Source organism: Primulina eburnea, chromosome 7 (genome assembly GCF_022965805.1).
Source record: "Primulina eburnea isolate SZY01 chromosome 7, ASM2296580v1, whole genome shotgun sequence".
Lineage (NCBI taxonomy): Eukaryota > Viridiplantae > Streptophyta > Magnoliopsida > Lamiales > Gesneriaceae > Primulina > Primulina eburnea.
The window spans coordinates 24247764-24261092 of NC_133107.1; positions in this window are offsets into that span (position 1 = coordinate 24247764).

Sequence of the window (13329 nt, forward strand, 5' to 3'; positions counted from 1 at the left end):
TGTTTGAAAAGCATCGCGAAGCAATGGAATTAAGGGTAGTTGGCTCTAGGGCAAGTAGGAGATTGTTAAAGTAGATGCCCTGCAAGCCAACGGTTGGCTAGGGAATTTATTGACTCAAGTGTAATAAACAATCTTTATTTTAATATAATTTACTTTTTAATGGTTTCGTTATACTTTATCTGTATACCCGTGCAAGCAGCATAGATAAAGTCCTTGATTATGCATTAATACAAATGAATCGTAATTCGATGTTGAAACTCATTTGTAAACACTGCATATTCGAAATTCGTTCCTAGTCGATTCAGCCGCCTAAAACATGGATAAAGGTCGCTTGAGCTCGAGACTAGCATCTGTGATGTTGTGTACTGCGTTTCTTGGTAAGGGCATAGAGATGTCCAAACATACAGATGGGTAGTCATATGATGATTATACCGAACAACCCTCCCTCGGACTTTCCAAGTGGTTATCATTCATCGAGAGGATAAGTCCGTGGTTATGATTGTACACCATTAGTCCTTATGACCCGGGACAACACTGAGGCTCTATATGCTAGGGCTGTGCTTTGACTCGTTTACCGGCTCCAGGAGAGTCATCAGGTGGCGAGGTTGGGTACAGTTGCGACACGTATAGGAGCCAGTGCATTGTAGTCGGGGATTCACCGCTCACCTACGGGTGTGGATATCCTATATGATCAGATGTAATAATAGTGCATGGAATCTCTGGCCAGAGTATGAGATGTACGTTGGAGAAGGAGTTCTTCAATAGTGCAAGCGATGCCACTATTATAGTTATCACATAGTTATCGAATTAATATGCAACCCTCGATGAACCAATGGTTGCAGATTCGATCGGGATATATGAGATGAAGGGACCGTACTGTACGTTAATCATAATCGACTGGTTCTTGCAGGCACTATCAGTGATACCTAGGGGATCATGGGGCGATACTACTAGACGCTCTTACCATGATCCGATGGGTACAATCAGAAATGAGTTCTGACATTCTTTATCAATGTGTTGATGAAAATAATAGGGCTAACTAGGGTAAGCCCGAATAAAGGATTATGTCCTGAATCACAAAGAGTTGTGAACCCACGGCTAGCTGTATCCCTGAACCATTGAGGGTCACACAAGCGCTGGATCGTTTGTTCCCGTTGAGAGAATAAATTCAAGGAGTTGAATTTATATTATGATATAGTAAATTCAAGGAGTTGAATTTATGATAACTAAATTTTGAGAAAATAAATTCAAGGAGTTGAATTTATGATAAATTAAATTCAAGAAGTTGAATTTATGAAATTTGGAGAGAATAAATTCAAGGAATTGAATTTATAAAATTGAGAATTTAATTTATTAAACTCAAAGGTTGAGTTTATTAAATATTAAATTTTGGAGGTGACAAATTCAAGGAGTTGAATTTACAATTTATATAATAAATTCAAATGTTGAATTTATAATGAGTTTAATTTATTAAACTCAAAAGTTGAGTTTATTAAATATTAAATTAAAATCTATAGTTAACTTAATTAATTGTATTAATTAAGTAAATGATGGATTAAAGATATAATAAGGATTTTATTATTCTTATTTTCACACCTTTCGAAAGTTTGGTCCATGATTTGAAAAGGAAAAGGATTTTGAGTTAGCATGCAATTTTAGAATCTTTAATTACCTTAATTAATGAGATTAATTAAGTAAATATAAGATTATAAAATATGATAAGATTTTTGAATCTTATCTTACGTAAATGGGCATCAAAAAGATTTTTTGCAATGTTTTTGAATAACACACGGCTCCTCCCAATTTTCGACGGCAGCTCTCAAAATTTCCTCCCAATTTTTTTCTCTCCAATTCGGCCACTCAAAAGGTTTGAGGGTTGTGCCGGATTTTAGTGTTCAATCTCCAACGTTAAAAGTTCTTCCAAATATTCTAGTGTTATTTGGAAGAGGAACAAATCTTCTGGTCGTGGACTTAATAGAAGAAGATCGAAGAAAGTTCGTAGGGATTTTCAACAAGAGCTACGTCCGCTAATACCGGTGTAGTTGGAGTCACGTGAATTATTCACAAGGTATATTCTAACGCCCTATGAATGTTTATGATAAAATCATACGAGTGCCTAAAATATATTTTGATTGTCAAAATAAACAAAATTTTAAAACTTCCGCTGCGTTTGGGCATGTAGAAACCGGGATCCAACATTTATATGACATGCATGTATACATTGTTTATATTGGGAATTATATTCTCACCGGAGTTATCCGGCTGTTGTTGTGTTTGTATGTGTGCATGACAATAGGTGGGACATAATCAGGGTCGAGAAGAGGATGAGAGATCAAGATTAGAGTGGAGATCCGGACTTAGAAGTAGAATTTCTTTTCGACACTTGATATATAGTAGTTGAACCTTAGTTGCTATGATTTTATTTAAAACAAGTTTTGTACTTTTGATCAGGTTGTAGATATCGCACTTGATCTTGTAAATGAAATAAGATTGATTATCACATGTTGTAGTATATTGTACATTTGTGTATTTTTTTAAAAAAAATTGACCTATTTTATTTAATTGATTCATTTAATCCCAGAGATGATTAAGAAATGAGTTAGCATCCGGGTTCCCACAGCAGGTGTTATCAGAGCAGTAGGTTCCTTAGACTGACCTAGAAGAGAGTGAGCGGGGTAGATTGAGTTTTATTTCGTTGCTTTGGTGGTGCTAGCATGTTTTACTGCTTTAATACATGTTTACCTGATTATCTGATTGGATTGGAAACATGTATTATTTGAGAATGAATCAGAATCGTTTCTTGATCAGAGGTAAGATGATCAGAGGAGGACTGAGACAGATTTGTCATATTTGATTATTAATCATTTTGATAATCAGATATGTCTCCTCGAAGAATCCCAGAACAGTGTAGTACCTCAACTAATCGGATGGATGTTACAGCGACACCGATGGAAACACTGCTGAAAAGATTTCAGTCTTTTAAATCGCCGACTCTGAAAGGAACTGAGACGTCTGTTGACTGTGAGAGTTTTCTTGATGACATTGAGATGTTATTTGACTCCCTTGATTATACAGATGAGCGCAGAGTTAGATTGATTGGGCACTAATTGCATGATGTTGCTAAGAATTGGTGGCTTACAACCAAGAGAGCATTGGAGCATCGAGGTACGGTTATTACTTGGAGGATTTTTAAGACTGAATTCTATTAACGATTCTTCCCAGTATCATACCAAAAAGAAAAAGGTGCAAAGTTTACCAACCTGAAACAGGTTAATCTTAACATTGAAGAATATGTGGCCAAATTCTCTACCTTGCTACGATTTGCTCCACACGTTTCCGAGAATGATGAAGCAGTGGCTGATCAGTTTATCAATCGGCTGAATCCTGAGATTTTTACACTAGTAAATACAGGGAGACATAATAATTTTTCTGATGCTTTGAATAGAGCAAAAAGAGCGGACGCGGGCCTGATTAGGCAGAAAGGAGTTTCGTATATCGCTCCGGCACCGAAACAACAACCACCTTCTACTCAGTTCCACAAACCTCCTCCCAGATTTGATAGTGGGAGTAGTAGCAGTGGGAAGAAAGATCATTTGAAAGCCAGAGGGAGACAGTTTAAGAAGTCTGGAAGAAGTTCATCTAGCTCCAGTGGTTCACGACAGAGCTAGAGTTATATCAGGGTCTATTGTAGAACATGTGGAGGAAGGCATCCCACAGAGCAATGCCAAGGAGTGTTTGGTAGTTGCAACATCTGCAGACAGCAGGGACACTTGGCCAGAGTTCGTCCACAGCGAGGTTCTCAACGATCCCAAGGACCAGAATCATCTGGATTAGTGGCTCAGCCTGATAGATGATCATCTGCTGTTCACTCGTTCCAGCCAGTACCTACTCAATCACAGCCGAGGCCAGGAGGAAGCCAGACTGTTATCCAACCTTCGAGACAGCAGGCCAGAGTGTTTGCATTGACTGAGGAACAGGCCCAGGAAGCACCTGATGATGTGGTTGCAGGTAACTGTTCTCTTTGTGGTTACCCTTTTTATGCATTGATTGATACGGGTGCATCCCATATTTTTATCTCCGAAAGATTTGCATTGCATGCTTTGCCTGTTGAGTCTTTATCTGTTGTAGTATCTGTCTCTTCACCTTTGGGGAGAGGTCTTATATCAGTAGACATTGTATGCTACAATATTATGGCAATGAGATTGAGTTAGATTGTATTGTACTTGGATTGTCTGATTTTGACTGCATAATTAGTATCGATATGCTTACCAAGTACAGAGCTGCCATAGATTGTTTCCAAAAAATTGTAAGAAAAAGACCTGAAATGGCTGAAGAGTGGAAATTTTATGGTAAGGTTTTCAGATCGCGAATTCCTTTGATATCTACATTATCTATGACTCGATTATTGCATAAAGAAGTAGAGAGATTCCTTGTGTATTCAGTAATTGTACTGAAATCGAGCCCTTCATTGGCAGATTTTCCAGTGGTATGCGAGTTTGCTAACGTCTTTCCAAATGAGATTCTGGGTTTTCCTCCAGTTCGAGAGATAGATTTCAGTATTGAGTTGTTACCAGTACTGTACCTATATCTAAAACTCCATACAGAATGGCACCGATTGAATTGAAAGAGTTGAAAGATCAGTTAGAAGATTTACTGACCAAGGGTTACATCAGACCGAGTGTTTCTCCTTGGGGTGCTCCAGTATTGTTTGTTAGAAAGACAGATGGTTCAATGAGACTCTGCATTGACTATCGGCAACTGAATAAGGCGACGATAAAGAATAAATATCCTTTGCCTAGAATTGAAGATTTATTTGATCAGTTGCAGGGTTCTTCTGTTCATTCCAAGATTGATTTGAGATCTGGATATCATCAACTGAGAGCCAGAGATTCTGATATATCCAAGACAGCTTTCAGAACCAGGTATGGCCACTATGAGTTTATAGTCATGCCGTTTGGTTTAACGAATGCTCCAGGTGTATTTATGGGTTTGATGAACCGTATATTTCAGAGTATCTTGATGACTTTGTGATTATTTTTATTGATGATATTCTGATTTATTCAAAGAATTTGAATGATCATGCTGAACATTTGAGAATTGTATTGAATATTCTGAGGACTGAGAAACTGTATGCCAGATTATCGAAATGTGAGTTCTGGCTGAGACATGTTATATGTTTGGGGCACATTATATCTGGAGATGGTATTTCTGTCGATCCTAGAAAAGTTGAGGTCGTGATCAACTGGCCTAGACCGACATCAGTGCCAGAGATACGCAGTTTTATGGGTTTAGCAGGCTATTATCGACGATTCATTAAAGATTTTTTGAGTATTGCTAAGTCGATTACTCAGCTGACTCAGAAGAATTCTCCTTTTGTTTGGTCAGAAGCATGTGAATCCAGTTTTCTAGAATTGAAAAAGAGATTAACCAGTGCTCCGGTGTTGACTATTCCGTCAGGTACTGGTGATTTTGTTGTTTATTGTGATGCTTCTCACAGAGGATTAGGTTGTGTTCTAATGCAGCGAGGACATGTTATTGCTTATGCCTCGAGACAATTGAAGCCGCATGAGACTCGCTATCCGATTCATGATCTTGAATTGACGGCCATTGTATTCGCATTGAAGATTTGCGACACTACATTTATGGTTAGAAATTTGAAATCTATTCTGATCACAAAAGCTTGAAATATTTATTTTCATAGTCAGAACTGAATATGAGGCAACGTAGATGGCTTGATTTATTGAAAGATTTTGATTGTGAAATCAAATATTATCCGGGGAAGTCAAATGCATCAGCTGATGTACTGAGTCGAAAGGTATGTTCTTTATCATTATCGACGATTGGTGTTTCGAATTTGATTAAAGATTGTTGTCTTTCTGGATTAGTATTTGAAACAGATTGTAAACCTCTAAGACTCTATGCCATTCAAGTTGAACAAGAGCTGATTTTGAGAATTAAAGAAGCTCAGAAAGTTGATCAGAATATCCAGAATTCGATTGCGATAGTCAGATCAGGGCATCGATCAGAATATCAGGTTTGTGATTATGTGTTATATGTGAATAACCGGCTTGTTGTGCCAGATGTTCCAGATTTGAAACAACAGATTTTATCAGAAGCACACAATAGTTGATTCAGTATTCATCCTGGTGGCAAAAAGATGTATAATGATTTAAAGAAATAGTTTTGGTGGAAACAGATGAAATCAGATGTTGCAAAGTTTGTATCCAGATGTTTGAGTTGCCAACATGTGAAAGCAGAAATGAAGAAACCAGGATGTCTGTTGCATAGCTTATCTATTCCTGAATGGAAATGAGATCACATTTCCATGGATTTTGTTACGAACCTACCACATTCCTCCGGAGGTTGTGATGCGATTTGGGTCATTATTGACAGATTGACCAAATCAGCATGTTTTATTCCTTACAAGATGACTTACATACATGACCGGATGACAGAGATTTATGTCAGAGAAGTGGTCAGATTGCATGGAGTGCCAAAGTCTATTGTATCAGATTGTGATCGATTTACTTCGCATTTTTGGCACTGTTTGCAACAAGCTCTAGGTACTAAGTTACATCTGAGTACCGCTTATCATCCTCAGACAGACGGACAGTCAGAACGGACTATCCAGAAATTGGAAGATATGCTGAGATCTGTAGTGCTAGATTTTGGCACTAGTTGGCAAGACTCTTTTCTACTTTGTGAATTTTCCTACAACAGCAGCTATGAGACGAGTATAGAGATGGCTCCATTTGAAGCATTGTATGGCAAGAAGTGCAGATCCCCTCTTTATTGGGAAGATGTATCTGAGGTACCTGAGATTGGACATGATATGATTCGAGATATGACGGAGAAATTGAAACTGATTCGTCAAATAATGAAGACAGCTCAAGACAAACAGGCCAAATATGCAAATATTTGATGACGATCGTTGGTATTTGAGGCAGGAGACAGAGTATTTCTGAAATTTCTCCTTTCATAGGTTTTGTCAGATTTGGCAAGAAAGGAAAGTTGTCTCTGCGACATATTGGTCCGTATGAGATTCTGGAGAAGATATGTGATCGTGCCTATCGACTCGCTATTCCTCCGTCTCTTTCTGGAATACATGACGTCTTTCATGTGTCTATGCTGTGGAAATATCTTCTTGATGCTTCTCATATTCTTCAGCCAGATGATGTAGAATTTGATGAAACTCTGAGTTATTTTGAGAAGCCGATTCAGATTCTCAATCGTAAAGAAAAGCAGCTCAGAACGAAGACTATTCCGCTGGTCAAATTTCAGTGGAGTCATCGTGGCATTGAAGAAGCTACTTGGGAGACTGAATCCGACATGAGACAGAAATTCCCAGAGTTGTTTCATTGATGTGAGTTTCCTGTTTAGATTCTGTTATACATTTCTTAATGTATTTGATTTGATTGCCTGTGATTTCGGGGACGAAATCATATCTTAGAGGGGATAATTGTAATGCCCGAGATTTTATTTTGTTAATCCGAGATTAATGATTTATTAATTGTTGCGATTAGAAGGACCGCACTGAGACAAGAGTTGAGAAAGCATGTGTATTATGTGCGAGGACAGAACACCTCGTGCATATGCGCGAGAAGAGGCGGGCATATGCGCGAGCAAGGCAGAAGACCTCGCGCATATGCGCGAGACAAGGCGCGCATATGCGCGAGCATATGAAAAATCCAAGTGCCGAGATAGTAGGTCTCGCGCATATGCGCAGGGACAGGGTGTGCGTATGCGTGTGTAGTTATAATGTTAAATACTGAGACAGAGAGTCTCGCGCATATGCGCTGGTGATGGTCGCGCATATGCGCGAGACGTGCTGCATAAGAGATGAGCCACATGTCTTTAGGCATGCATGGTATATATAACAAATCTCTTCGTTCCTTTAGAATTCAGCGGCAATGAAGAACGAAGAAACCTTAGAAATCTTCAAGCTTTGCATAATAGAAATTTGATTTTTGCAAAGATCCGTCCGTCCGATTTTCAATCCGAATTTAGTTTTGTGCTCCTCTTGTCAAGAGCTTCAAAAGGACGTAAGTTTTACTGCTTTCTTATATGGTTTGAAAATCTGATATTGGAGAATTCATGATATGATTTATATTATGTGTTCCTGAGATTTTGGTAATCGTATAATCGAAATCGGATCGAAGAACGGATACCGTATGAAATTGTTATCATTTTTCAGATTTGATTTGATTGAGATTATAAAGATTTGGTATCATATTGTGGTGTTGTTGATTATGAGTTTTGATTGTATCTGTTGATATTGAGTTGCCGGGATATATCGAGATTGCGATGTTATGCCGTCCAAATAGAACTAGATTGAGATTGTGGTATTGAATTGAGTTGTATATTGATGTTGTACTTCTCGAATGTCATTCCAGATTGGTATTGAAGATTTCAAAGACAGAACAAAGCCAAACCCCGAGAAAAGAAAGGTATAAATAAATGTTAACCGGGAGATACAACTCGAGTAAGAGATAACTTGAGTTTCCCAAAACCACATACTTATTTGTTATTGTTTTAATACCTTTGTATTCCTTGAATGTATATGCTTATTCTATTGATTTATAGAAAAACGGAGAATAGAAGATAGATATCGAGAAAGAGTCTTTTGCAGAGGTGCCAAGCCTGTGGAAGAGGTGCCAAGGCACTGGACATCTGGTTTATATCGATGTGCGTATGAGTAGATCGACTTCTATTGTAGAGATTCGATATAATGTACCAACGTCCGGGAACCGAGATCCCTAGATAGGAGTCGAGTCAGAGATTAAGAGTTTTCAAGTTTGATTTATAGTTTTATATCGATTTATGTTTCACAGATTGTCATACATGTTATTTGATAACTGTTTATGTTTTTTTATATGCTTTTATATCAAATGCATGTATACATTGTTTATACTGGGAATTATATTCTCACCGGAGTTATCCGGATGTTGTTGTGTTTGTATGTGTGCATAAGAACAGGTGGGACTGGATCATGGTCGAGAAGAGGATGAGAGATCAAGATTAGAGTGGAGATCCGGACTTAGAAGTAGAATTGCCTTTCGACACTTGATATATAGTAGTTGAACCGTAGTTTCTATGATTGTATTTAAAACAAGTTTTGTACTTTTGATCAGGTTGTAGATATCGCACTTGATCTTGTAAATGAAATAAGATTGATTATCACATGTTGTAGTATATTGTACATTTGTGTATTTTTTTAAAAAAATTCGACCTGAGTTTATTTAATTGATTCATTTAATCCCAAAGATGATTCAGAAATGAGTTAGCGTCCGGGTCCCTACAAAGCTCGAGCAACCAAGCATGGAAGACACCCCCGACCGCACACCATGCATTCCCAGAGCGCAACACCAACTAGCTGTCGAGGAAGCCAGGTATGCGGGACCATTCCGCGTAGCCACACGCCCCCTCCTGGTCGAAGTGAAGACGAGTCCAGTAACATGCACGCAACAGCGCTATTTCAATGCAACGCCACGTGTCGCAACGCGAATTCAATTCTGAAACGCTAGTTTCAAGATTTTCTTGATTTGTTGTATTTTATTTACATAAAAACATGATTGTCAAGGATCATGATTCAGTTTTACACATTGAAGAATATTTTTGGGCTTTGGTTTTGGTCTTGTAAGCTTAAGGGTAATTGAGCCTCCTTAAATTAATTAAATTGGTTTTTTATTTGTGTTATTTATTACTAAACAATGTTGTTTAGGGGTGAATATTGAGCTACTTGTTTCAAAGATAAAGATCGGGGTATACAAAATATTTTTGCTCGTTTAATTGAGGGCACGACTGAGTCTAGATCGTGTTTTCCGTTCATTCGTAATCAAATTCATAACATTTTGGTATCATAGATTAGGTTCCTTGTATTCAAGTAAGTTATTTTATTTTATTTATCGAGTTTGCTCTTTGTTATGTTGTTTGCGTTTTTCTTTCTTGTCACAATATTTTTATTAAGAATCTTATATTCTAGTCTTTTGGTGTTCGTGCATTTGCGATTCACGAATTTTCTTGTGTCTTTTTTCGTTTTTTATTGTCACAATATTTTCTTCACGTCTTGTCGTTCAAGTAAAAAAAAAGATTTTTTTTAAAAAAAATAAAACCAAAAACGGAGAAAAGTTCAAATTTGCACTACAATAAAGAGATCTTAGGTCGACTGTTTCCTTGTTGAATCAAGTTTCCTTATGGGATTGAAAGTTTTTCTTCTTTTTTTTATTTTTATTTTTTGGGATTTTTTAATCTCAAGATTCATTGTTTTCGGCGTCGTAAAAAAAAAGTTTTCCATAAAAAAAGAGAAAAGATCAAAATTCACAAAAAAGAAAGAATAGATATAATAATTCCTTTTGAGTTTGCATATTAGGATGAAAGCCCATCTTGCAGCCCAAGACAATTACATGTGGTTTGTCATCACAGATGGTCCCTTGAACATTCTAATGCCTAATACAGCCATTGCTGTTACTGATGGTGCACCACAAATGCTTGAAAACCAAATAAGAGCATTGACAAGCGATGACAAAAAGAAAGCAAATCTAAACAATGTTGCGAAAGATATTCTCTACAAAACTGAAATGTCTGCTATTCGTTGCTTAAAACGTACTAGAATTTTTTTGTCCTCCTTAATCCCCATAATTCAAAATATAGATATATATCCTTTAAAATACATTGACACCATTTTTAAAATAAAACGACCAACTAATATTTGCAACTCAAAGGAAATTAATATAAATCGTAAAATCACCAAACATTTACCAAACCTAAAAATATTATTTGAAAAGTACAGCTCATACTATAACATCTCAAAAATATCTCATACCATAAATAAAAGTCATAAAATGTCTTTAACATAACTTAAAATCATAATTCATAACTAGTACGGAAAACTAGCGTCGGTCCTCGGGTTATGTACACCTTCAGTCCAGCAAAGTCAACCATCAAGACCTCTGTTGTAATATTTCATGTTCGCAATCTTGATTTTGATGTTAACAAAACTTGTTATTGTGTTTCTAACATATTTACTCAAGTGTGAAGTTGCAAACACAAGAAGCAAGCTAAAACTGAATTCTGCACAAACTGAATTTCTAGCGATCTGTGGTGTTTTGATGATATCTCTCAGCTGGATGATCCAAATGACAATCCGCCGACTATTCTGATCAGAAAACTCAATTTGGAACAAGTCGTATTTCACGTCAGTTGGGCAAAATCGGATGTTATCATGGTCTAACTGATCGCTCAATTACCGAACTGATCATACGAAAACAGCAATCAGTGTTGTTTGAGCAGCTGCCGTATTTTGGTCATATATCTCAGCTTGGTTGGAAAGATAAGACAAAGATATACAAATCATTCTGAGAAGTCAAAGTCTGAATCGAAGCTTACGATGCTGATAAATGGCGATGAAGCTACTGGTTCTGCACAAACTGAAATCAGCTATACTGATTTCAGCATCGTAAGCTTCGATTCAGACTTTGACTACTGGTTCTGCACAAACTGAAATCAGCTAGACTGATTTCAGCACATCAGCAGAAACTGAACCAACTGAACCAGCTGCTAAACCAGCTGAACTGAACCAGCTGCTGACCAGTTGAACTGAACGACCAGTTGAGTTGACCAGAGTTGACCAGAGTTGACCAGTCGGGAAAATGTCCAGCAAGCTGAATTTGACCGTTGCAATTCCAGAAACACTACAGAAACTTTTCAAACGGTCATATTCTTGTGTCTAACGTATATATCAGTGTTGGAGCCTATAAATACAACATATTGAAGATCAAAGAAGAGCTTTTGAAGTGGATTCAAAGCATGGGCAGTTAGCATGAATATATTAGCTAGTTGAGAGCACAAGCCCTTGTGTGAGGATACATTTGAGATGTACACTGTAACTGATATATTCCTCACACACGATCACTCACACATATACGAGAGAGTTGAAGTTCACAGATTAGTTGAGTGAGTCTTGCACAAAGACGTAAAACTTGTGTATGTAGTCTTTGCATATGAGACATTAAATAATATGCTGATTGTGAGGTGTTGCCTAAAATCGTGAGTGCTAGGAGTTCAGTTTAGGCAGTGGGTAAGTCCTAGCTGAATGAGTTTGTACAAGGTGTTGTATAAATCAAAGTATTCTAGTGGATCCTTCCCAAGGGGAAGAAGGGGTGACGTAGGAGTGTTTGAAATCTCCGAACATCCATAAACAAATTTGTGTCTATTTATTTATTGCATTTACTTATCATCTCCACTGTTTTTAAAGATGCATTGTTGAAGCATTTTTTTGTGTTCTTCAAATACCAAAATATTGTATACCAAGTGTTTGATAAAATGCTTCAACTGAATATTTTTTCTCATTCAACTTATATATATTTTAAATGGTTTACAAAATATTTATTCGGTTTCTACGAAGGATTATTTCGAGTATTTTTCGCTTGATTTCATATCAAACTTGATTTAATTCATCGGTGTTCAATATTTCAAGAACCGAGCTATTGTAGCTCATCGATTTACCCCCCTAACCGATCTTAAAAAGTGGTATCAGAGCGAGGTTGTTCTTGAAAGAGCATTGAAACTGATTTTGATGTTTAAAATAGAAAATTTCAGATTTTTTTTTTCACATATATATGCGAAACTGAATTTTCGCGCAGCTTGCAGCGACCATGGGAAAAATGGCATATCTCCTTGCTCGAGTGTCCAAACGACAAACCGCTTTTTGCGTTGCAAACTAGACTCGTAGGAGTTTACATCGGTATAAAATTTGCAGCCTAATTATGCTTGAGAAAATACAGTTTATTTGTTGAAGACAGAGCATATGTGCTGCAGCAGAAAATGAGCCATGGAGAAAATTGGTTAGTTATCCATCTTCTTTTACATTTTTCAAAATTTCAAAAATATAGGGGGAGAACTCATTATAAACTTAATGAGTAGATTATTTTTAAATATTGAGGGAGAGAAAATTTTGTTTAAAATGTTTTGAAATATGACTTTTTGATTCACACAAAAAGAGGGAGAAATATGTTAGTTGTGTTGATTGTTTATCCTAGTTTTGTGATCATAAAAAAAGGGGAGATTGTTGGAATATTTCATGTTCGCAATCTTGATTTTGATGTTAACAAAACTTGTTATTGTGTTTCTAACATATTTACTCAAGTGTGAAGTTGCAAACACAAGAAGCAAGCTAAAACTGAATTCTGCACAAACTGAATTTCTGGCGAGCTGTGGTGTTTTTATGATATCTCTCAGCTGGATGATCCAAATGACAATCCTCCGACTACTCTTATCAGAAAATTCAATTTGGAACAAGTCGTATTTCACGTCAGTTGGGCAAAATCGGAT